The 9,514-nt window shown below is 39.5% G+C and overlaps 1 long non-coding RNA gene across 1 annotated transcript; it reads right to left on the reverse strand.

Moving 5' to 3' along the window:
• Nucleotides 1–7,247: 7,247 nt before the first annotated feature.
• Nucleotides 7,248–7,625, reverse strand: LOC308578064. Its single transcript, XR_014003831.1, has 2 exons — nucleotides 7,570–7,625; nucleotides 7,248–7,478 (listed from the first exon to the last, which is right to left on the reverse strand). It is a non-coding gene; the product is annotated as an uncharacterized lncRNA (long non-coding RNA).
• Between the last annotated feature and the right edge of the window lie 1,889 nt (nucleotides 7,626–9,514).

Below are 9,514 nucleotides of genomic sequence, written 5' to 3' on the forward strand. Positions count from 1 at the left end.
GTCATTTCCGCCAGTTCCATATAGTCCATCACCTTCATCTGCCATTCTTCCAGGGTGGGTAGATCTTGTGTCTTCCAATACTTTGCAATGAGTATTCTTGCTGCTGTTGTGGCATACATAAAAAAGTTCTATCTTTCTTTGGCACCAATTGGCCGACTATGCCCAGGAGAAAGGCCTCTGGTTTCTTCAAGAAGGTATATTTAAATACCTTTTTCAATTCATTGTATATCATCTCCCAGAAAGCCTTAATCCTTGGGCACGTCCACCGTGGCTGACTCAGTCGCTGGCAGAATCCGTGAGTGGGCGTTTCTTAAACTTCTTCCAGCAAAGAAGCTCTTTGACACCTAGTCTCCGCCTACCCTCTCTGCGCAAGGAGGGCATGGGCAACGGAGAACCCCTACTCTCCCCGCTGGTCCCAGGCAAGGAATCATGGGACCGCCTCGCCGCATCCCCCATCTGCCCCCCTTCTCCACTGGTGCTACGCTGATTCTCTTCCCCAGAAGAGAATCATGCAGTACATGTGAAAAGGATCTAGGAGTCTTGGTTGACCACAAACTTGACATGAGCCAACAGTGTGACGCGGCAGCTAAAAAAGCCAATGCAATTCTGGGCTGCATCAATAGGAGTATAGCATCTAGATCAAGGGAAGTAATAGTGCCACTGTATTCTGCTCTGGTCAGACCTCACCTGGAGTACTGTGTCCAGTTCTGGGCACCACAGTTCAAGAAGGACACTGACAAACTGGAACGTGTCCAGAGGAGGACAACCAAAATGGTCAAAGGCCTGGAAACGATGCCTTATGAGGAACGGCTAAGGGAGCTGGGCATGTTTAGCCTGGAGAAGAGGAGGTTGAGGGGTGATATGATAGCCATGTTCAAATACAGTGGTGCCCCGCAAGACGAATGCCTCGCAAGACGGAAAACTCGCTAGACGAAAGAGTTTTCCGTTTTGGAGGTGCTTCGCAAAACGAATTTCCTATGGGCTTGCTTCGCAAGACGACAATGCCTTGTGAGTTCCTGCGGGGTTTTTTTTCCTTCCCCCCCCCTTTTTCTAAGCCGCTAAGCCGCTTATCAGCTGATCTGATCAGCAGATAAGCCGCTAAAAGCCGCTAATAGCGCTAATAGCGCTAATAGCGCTAATAGCGCTAATCCGCTAATGGGCTTGCTTCGCAAGACGAAAAAACCGCTAGACGAAGAGAATCACAGAACGGATTCTTTTCGTCTTGCGAGGCACCACTGTATATAAAAGGATGTCACATAGAGGAGGGAGAAAGGTTGTTTTCTGCTGCTCCAGAGAAGCGGACACGGAGCAATGGATCCAAACTACAAGAAAGAAGATTCCACCTAAACATTAGGAAGAACTTCCTGACAGTAAGAGCTGTTCGACAGTGGAATTTGCTGCCAAGGAGTGTGGTGGAGTCTCCTGCTTTGGAGGTCTTTAAGCAGAGGCTTGACAACCATATGTCAGGAGTGCTCTGATGGTGTTTCCTGCTTGGCAGGGGGTTGGACTCGATGGCCCTTGTGGTCTCTTCCCACTCTATGATTCTATGATTCTATGATTCTATGATTCTATGATTCTATGATTCTATGATTCTATGATTCTATGATTCTATGATTCTATGATTCTATGATTCTAAGATGGGCTGCTTCTCCCGATCCCTGGACGCTCTCTGGAATCCCTCTGGCTTCTGCTCTCTCCCTCCGGCACTGATGGCAGTTCCCTGACACGTGTGTCATGACCTTCTAGAACTAAAATATCCCAATTTTTTAATAAACACCAATCTTTCAACCAGATAAGACATGAGGCTTTGTAATATAGCTTCAAATCCGGTAACCCGAAACCACCTCTTTCTACAGTATCTATTAATATCTTATTCTTGGTCTTTTACCCTTCCACAAAAATTTAGAAATTTCTTTTTGCCACTTGTCAATACTGCTGGTCTTTCCTATAATTGGAATTGTTTGGAATAAAAAGAGTAGCTTTGGTAAGACTATCATTTTAATTACCGAAATATAGCCCAGGAATGATAAGTTTAGGCTTGTCCATGTCTCCAACTGTCTTTTGATATCTTTCCAACAATTAATATAATTATCTTCATACAAGTTAATATTCTTTGGTGTTATCCATAATCGTAAATGCTTGATTTTGGGGTAGATTTTAATTTGTATTATTTTTTTTCTAATTCTGCTTTTTCATCTGGCGACAAATTTGTAACTAATAGTTTTGTCTTGTTTAAATTCAGTTTGAACCCCGCAACTTTACCATAGGCATATATTATTTCCAACGCCTTTGTTAGACTCTGTTTTGGTTGCTCCGTAGTTATAATTAGATCATCAGCAAATGCCCTCATTTTGTAACTTCTTTTTCCCAGCATAATCCCTTTTATTTCTATTTCCTCCCTAATTCGTTTACATAAGACTTCCAATGTTAGTATGAAAATTAAGGGGGATAGTGGGCAACCTTGTCTGACCCCTTTACTGATTTCACACTCCTGTGATAAATTTCCATTTATTATGATTTTAGCTTTTCATTTTGAATATATTGCTTCAATCCCTTTTATATACTGTATACCAAAATCCATATGGTGTAATAGACCTTTCATAAATTTCCAGGAGACCCTATCAAAAGCTTTTTCAGCATCTATGGCCATTAAGACTGCCTTCTTTTCTATTCTTAAGTCTAAATAATCTAATAAGTTTATAATGTTTCTGGTGTTGTTATAAATGTGCCTCCCGGGCAAAAAGCCAGCTTGGTCATTGTGTATAATCATCTGGAAGACTTTTTTTATCTTTCGGCTAAAATATTTGCATATAATTAATAATCGCTATTTAGGAGTGCGATAGGCCTGGGGACTTCCAGGTTAGCGCCTCCAGCAATGGCGGATTTCCTCTGATCGGGAGGAATCCGCTCCGTGGAAATCAGGGTCTGGACCGCCACGGCGAGGCGGAGACCCATTAAAAACCACAGGCAGGAGAAGCCTGTGGACGTGGGATTCGGCTGGCACCTTTTGCGCCTCTCCTACTCGTGGGCAAACCCAGTTTCGGGGTTCCGGAGCGACGTGGAGTGAGTGGTGCGGTGCTTTGAATCGACTGCTTTTTTCACGGAGTGAAGCCGCATTGCTGTTGCCGGAGAGCGCTGACTTTTTCCTGTGGACAATTGGATTTTAAACAACTACCCATGAGTAGAACGGAAAATTGGATCTTTGGCATTGAAACGGGAAGGTTTCAAACAGGAAGTCCGCCTTCCCCTTTTGTAAATAGACTGAAGCAAAGACGTTGCAAACTAAAGTCTGGAAAGCCTTTTGTAAAGGATTAAATCTCCATCGGTTAAAACTACTAAACCCCCCTTGGAAGCAGGAGAAGAGGGGGGAATTTTAGACTGCCCAAGCCTGCAGGAGAGAGAGTGAAGGAAGATAAATTACCAGCGTCTTGAACCTGGGAACGGGCTTTCAGTAAGATCGACTTTTTGGGAAAGTTCATTGACCGTGAATAACGTATGCTGACAGATAGCTAAATAAGAGAAATATATTGTTTCCATTGTTTCCTTTTGCACTTGAAAAGGAGCAAATGTAACTGAAAACGGAACTAACTTTGTTGCTGGATATTTGTTTAAAAGGATGGTTACAATAGAAATTGTTTCCTCTAGAGGGAGTTTTTGAAACTGTTGCAGGAGTGGATCTGGGGAATTTTCCAGCTGTAGAGATTAAAGACCGTGTGATACAGAGACTGACCGTGTGATACAGAGACTGACCTTGGACAAGAATGTTGACAGAAGAAGCCCTAGTGATTGCATTTTGCAAGACAAGTGCTTCATAAGAAGACGGATGTGATGATTATTAAAATTGACAATATGGGACAAAAAAATGACTGAGTTGGGACTAAAAGTGAATACCTATACAGAAACAACCCAGGATTTGACTCAGGAATCTGTTTTGACACTGCAAGCTGTGGAGAAGAAGAAGGAGAAAGTTGTTATTGAACCTCAAGTAATTGAAGTGGATAGAGCCTCGGCCTTACAGAGGCAATTTGATGAATATAAGCTGTTGCCCTTTACGATTGAATCCAGAGAAAGCCAGATTTGGAGGGATGGAGTCCCGCTTGGATTGGAGAAGGAAAGTTGGTTAGATTCCCCTATGCAGGTTTGGGATCTGGATTTGGGTCAGGGGGAGATTGGATTTGTGGGGGCCTTTAGCTTTGGAGGGACTTTGAAACACGCTCTGAAATATTGTTTGGACTTTAGTTCTGACTATGGAGAATGGGCTGACCTGTCGAGAAGGAACAATGACATTGCTAGGTTGGAGTTTCCCCGAGATCTACTCCTCAGTGCCAAAGGAAGGAAACTAAGAACAAGATCAGCAGAAGACAAAGTGAAGCACATTTATAGATATGAAGAAGACCTGCAGAAGGGACATGGAAAAGAGTTAAGAGCCTCGGATAGAAGATCACCAGGTTGATGGACCATATGGAATTGATAGAAAGGACTGACAGAATCCGAGTCCAGGGAGAAGAGACGGTGGAAGAAGATTGGGAAAAAGTTTTTTAAAATTATTTAGAGAAATATTGTTAAATTAATGAGTGTTAGAAAAATTGTTGGAATGAAATTATACGGCTTTAGTAGAAATGTTATAAGGAATTAAGTATATATAAGTTTTAGGATTTTAATGGTAAGATAAGGTTAAAATAAATTAAGACAATTAAATGACAGAAAATAGTGAAAGATGGAAAGGATTTGCTGAAATAATTAATAACTAGAATACAAAAAAGGGAGGTGTGAGGAGGTCGATGAAACAAGTCAATGAAAGATAAAGATATGGAAATATTGGAGGTGTTTTTTAATTGTTTTTGTTTTTGTTCGGATGTATTGTGTTTTTCGGTCTATTATCTCTTTTCTTTTTCTTTATATGTACTGTAATGTTTTGATTTGTATTGTTTACCTTTACTTTTCTTCTTTACTTTGTTTTGTAATCCTTAAACTTTTAATAAATATTATTATTTTTTTAAAAAAGGAGTGTGATAGGTCTATAGTTGTTAATAAGTAGATTGTCCGTTCCCTGTTTTGGAATTAATGCAATAAGGCTGTCTTTCCATGAGTCCGGCATGGTTCCATCTTTTAAGATGTTGTTCATGATACTTCTTAATGGGTCAGACAGTATGTCCTCAAAATTTTTATAATACATTGCCGGTAGGCCATCAAGCCCTGGTGACTTTCCTATCTTTGCTTCCTTAATTGCTCTTTGAATTTCGTACAATGTAACAGGGGCATTCAACAGTTCGTTTTGTTCTTTAGTAAGTTTCGGTAGACCGTTCTGTTCTAAATATTCTTTAACTTCTTCTGATGTTTCATTTCCTTCCTTATAGAGTTCTCTAAAGAATTCGAGAAATCGTTTCTCTATTTCTTTAGGGTTGTTTATTATTTTGCCTTCGCACTTAACTCTATTTATAAGCCTTTCTGCCTCTCTCTTCTTTAATTGCCATGCTAATAACCTTCCTGGTTTATTAGCATGTTCAAAGGTTTTTTGTTTCAATAATCTTAGTTTCCATTCCATTTCTGCATTTATTAGCATTAACTATTGAGATTGTAGGATCTTAATATTTCTTTTTAATTCTACACTATTTGGTTTTTTGTATAATTCCAGCTCGCTTTTTCTAATCTCCTCTAAGATTTCTTGTTTTTTTCCCCTTTTGTTTTCTTTGAATTACGTTTTGTTGAATAAAGAAACCTCTTAAGACAGCTTTACTAGCATCCCAGACTATCTTTAAATCAGTGCCCTTATTTAAATTCAGTTCAAAAAAGTCCTTTAAGGTCTTTTTTGCTTTTTCTATTATTATTTCATCTCTCAATAAAGTTTCATTTAATCTCCATCTTATAGATTTCCTCTTTCCCCAGGTCAGCGTTAATTGTACTGCATTATGATCAGCTATTGTCTTTGGTTGAATTTCAGATTTACATATTTTGACTGTCAAATCTTTTGTTAGCCAGATGGCATCAATTCTTCCTGCCGAGTTACTAGGGTAGGGAAAAAAAGGTGTATTCTTTCACTGTCGGATTTTGTATTCTCCATGCGTCCTCTAAACTTAACAAATCTACTAACTGAAAAAAGGTTTTGGGGAGTTTTATTTGCTGTTTTTAGTAGTCTTTTTGGATCTGTCTAAATCAGGATTTACCACGCCATTTTGGTCTCCTAAAAATAAAATTTTCTCTCCAATAAAATCCCCCAACTCTCGTTCCAACCTTTGATAAAATTCACTTTTTTTTTCATTCGGTGTGTAAAAACTGATAACTTTAATTCTTTCCCCCAGGACTATTATTTCTATGACAACGACCCTTCCTTGTGAATCTTTATAGATCAATTTCGGCTCCAAATGCTTTTTTGCGTTTATTACAACTCCATTCTTCTTAGATTTATCTGAAGAAACAAAATCAAGTCCCAGTTTCTTATTGGATAAAATTCTTGTGTGTTGTTTTGTGATATGAGTTTCTTGCAAAGATATCAAATCCAATTTCTGTTTGCTGAATATAAATTCCACCTTATTTCTTTTCTTTTTATCATTTAAACCATTAACATTCCAGGTAACAATCCTTAATTCCATTATTTACTACACAGTGATTCAATTTCTTAACAAAAAATAAAATAAAAATAAAATAATTTTTTTAAAAAAAGAAATTCAGAAAAGTCACTTGTCCTTAATGCTTAAGACTCTTCCTCTTCGGATTGTTTTTTAAGATCGTCCGCCCCTCATCTCAGCTGTCTTCTCCTTTTCCCTTTGTAAAAAAAGGAAATTCCCTCAGGGAATTCCCATCTGTGCACAATTGATTTTTTATTTAGTGCTTCCACCAATGGTTTATATTTTTCCCTTTTTCTTAAAAGCTTCGATGGAACAATTTTTCCTGAATTTTAAGTTTTGTCGTACTGCTAATTTGTAGTATTTTATCTCTAATATCCATATTCACAAAAGTTACCAGACAGTCCCCTGGCCAATTATTAGCTCTTGCAATTCTTGATCTGATTCTAAAGGCTCTCTCAATTTTATTTCTCATTTCCTGTTCTTCTATTCCAATCCATTTGGCTAATTCTGATGATATTTTTTGCTCTATCACTTCATCTGGTTCTTCTGGAATAGATCTAAATCTCAATGTTTTTTCTCTTCTGTGCATTTCAATCATAGAGATTGAATCTAGGACTGACTCATGGGTTTCTTTCATATCTGCCAGCTCTTTCTTAATTTTTTCTGTTTCCCCTCCCCCCCCTCTGTTCTCCTTCTGTACTTTTCTTAGCCCTTCCTCCAAACTTATCGTTTTCCCTTTTAATTCTTGTACAGTCTTTGTTATTTCCAAATTTTTAACCACCAGATCATTGATTTTAACCATCATTTCTAACACCATTTTTGCATTTTCCTCTATTTTTTGCCCCATCTTATCCAACTTTTGATCTGTTGATCTTATACTGTCGTTCATCTCTTTCTTCAACTCTGAAATGTCTTTTCTCAGTCCCAGGAGAAGATCTCTCATTTCCGAATTCATTTCTGTGTCTTGATTTGAGTTTCTCCTTTTAGGATTTGCAGATAACACTGCTGCCGCTGGATTCATAAATTTCTTATTCACATTTGACATAACCAGTTGTTTTATAATCCGTTAGTACCCGTAGCTACTTCTTTTCCTGACAAATTGTGTTTTATAATACTTCTATATTACACCTCTAATGCACACTGTCCCATCAATGATGATAATAACATAATAATAATAACATTTAACAAGGAAAAGGAGAATAAATAAATAAATAAATTTTTACTCAGTTACCAGTTTTGTCCACTAGTTGTCCGAAATCCCATTGTCCATTTCCCTACACATGTAACCAGCCTTTATATAACTTTCCTGTTACTTGCAGAGTAATTTCTTCTTGCCACCAATAGAGGGGAGCCCAGTAACCCCCCCCACCCTGTCGGGAGGGGCTTATTTACTTAATAGTTCTTTAAAATCTTCTCTTGGCTTCCCCAGGCTCTTCTCACCACAAAAACTTTTTCCCCTGCACCCCCTTCAACAGTCAAGAATAGTGTGAAGTAAATCAGCAAAACTGGTGCAACTTCTGCAAATTTTAACACAAAGAAGTCAGGCCTCCATACTACACAAAAACAAGAGCTTGAATGTCTATTGTCTCTCTCATTCATCTAAGAAAGAGCTGGCTCAATAAGAATCTCAAGTCCAGAAGTCCAAAGCACCTTTTGCTCTTTCCTCCACCAAGAATCTTTACTTGCTCTGTGGGGTGCAGCACTAGGATTTGGGATGATCTATAGGACCTCAGATCTGTTCATCTCTTTCCATCATTTCGACCATCAATTCAAATAACTGTCAGGAATTTTTTAACGAAAGGGAGAAAGGCTTTCTGCTATGTAAAAGCCGGAGCCTGTATATCGAATGTCTCTCACACATAAACTCTCAGCAAAACATTTTTAATCACTCCATTAATTTAGCACTGGGGTTTGGGTAGGTCTTTAAGTCTTCAGGCCCATTCATTCCTTTCCTCCATATCGTCCATAATTGCCTCAGACGTTCCCCAATATTTTTTTTAAAAAGATATTTATTAAAGTTTTTAAAATATAACAATGAAAAAAAGAAACAAAATACAACATAAAAACAGTTAAAAAAACAAATAATTTTCCATAACATATCTTCCTTACACTTATTTCCCCAGACCTCCTCATACCTCCCTTCTTTGTATTCCACTTCAATTTGTTAGTTCAGCAAATCCTTACCATTAAGCTTTTACCCATTTATAAACCTTTTTTTTCGTATCTCCTAAAGCATTACAGCTGGAAACCCCTTAATTTCTATCCAAAGCCATTTCCGACTTGAGAGGAGAGGGGTTGCGTGCAGAAATCCTCCCACATCCTCACGCGGGGCTAGCCTTTGCCCCCGCGAGAGTAGGGAATCCCCGGGCGTGTCTGCGACCCGGCCCGCCAATCAGCGGGCCGGGGAGGCATGGTCTAGCCTATTTAAGGCTAGGCACGCCCGGGGACCGCCCTCTTTGCCCCTTCCAGCTGAGCGGGTTTTTTTTGGTGGCCGATAGCAGGCAGCGGTGCTCCACCCTCCTGGAGGCCTTCACCGCCTTAGCAGGAGAGCTAGGGGTGCCATTAGCCGCAGAAAAAACCGAGGGTCCTTCCACTTCTTTGGTTTACCTAGGTATTGAATTAGATACTATAGCCCAAACGTCCAGACTGCCTCGGGAAAAACTGTGTGCCCTTAAAGAGACAATACTACAGCTTTTGCTGCTGAAGAAGGTGACTTTAAGGCAAATTCAATCTCTGCTAGGTCACTTAAATTTCGCTTGTAGGGTAGTGGCCCCGGGTCGCCCTTTCTGTGGCTGGCTGGCAAGACTGTCGGCAGGTCTCAGGGCACCACAGCATAGGGTTCACCTCTCAAAAGAAGTCAAGGCAGATTTGGAAGTCTGGTTGCAATTCCTTGAAAATTATAATGGGATATCCCTGTGGCAGGACTGCTTGACGCTTGATGCCGACTT

Source organism: Podarcis bocagei, assembly GCF_964188305.1.
Source record: "Podarcis bocagei genome assembly, chromosome: W".
In the NCBI taxonomy this organism is placed as follows: domain Eukaryota; kingdom Metazoa; phylum Chordata; class Lepidosauria; order Squamata; family Lacertidae; genus Podarcis; species Podarcis bocagei.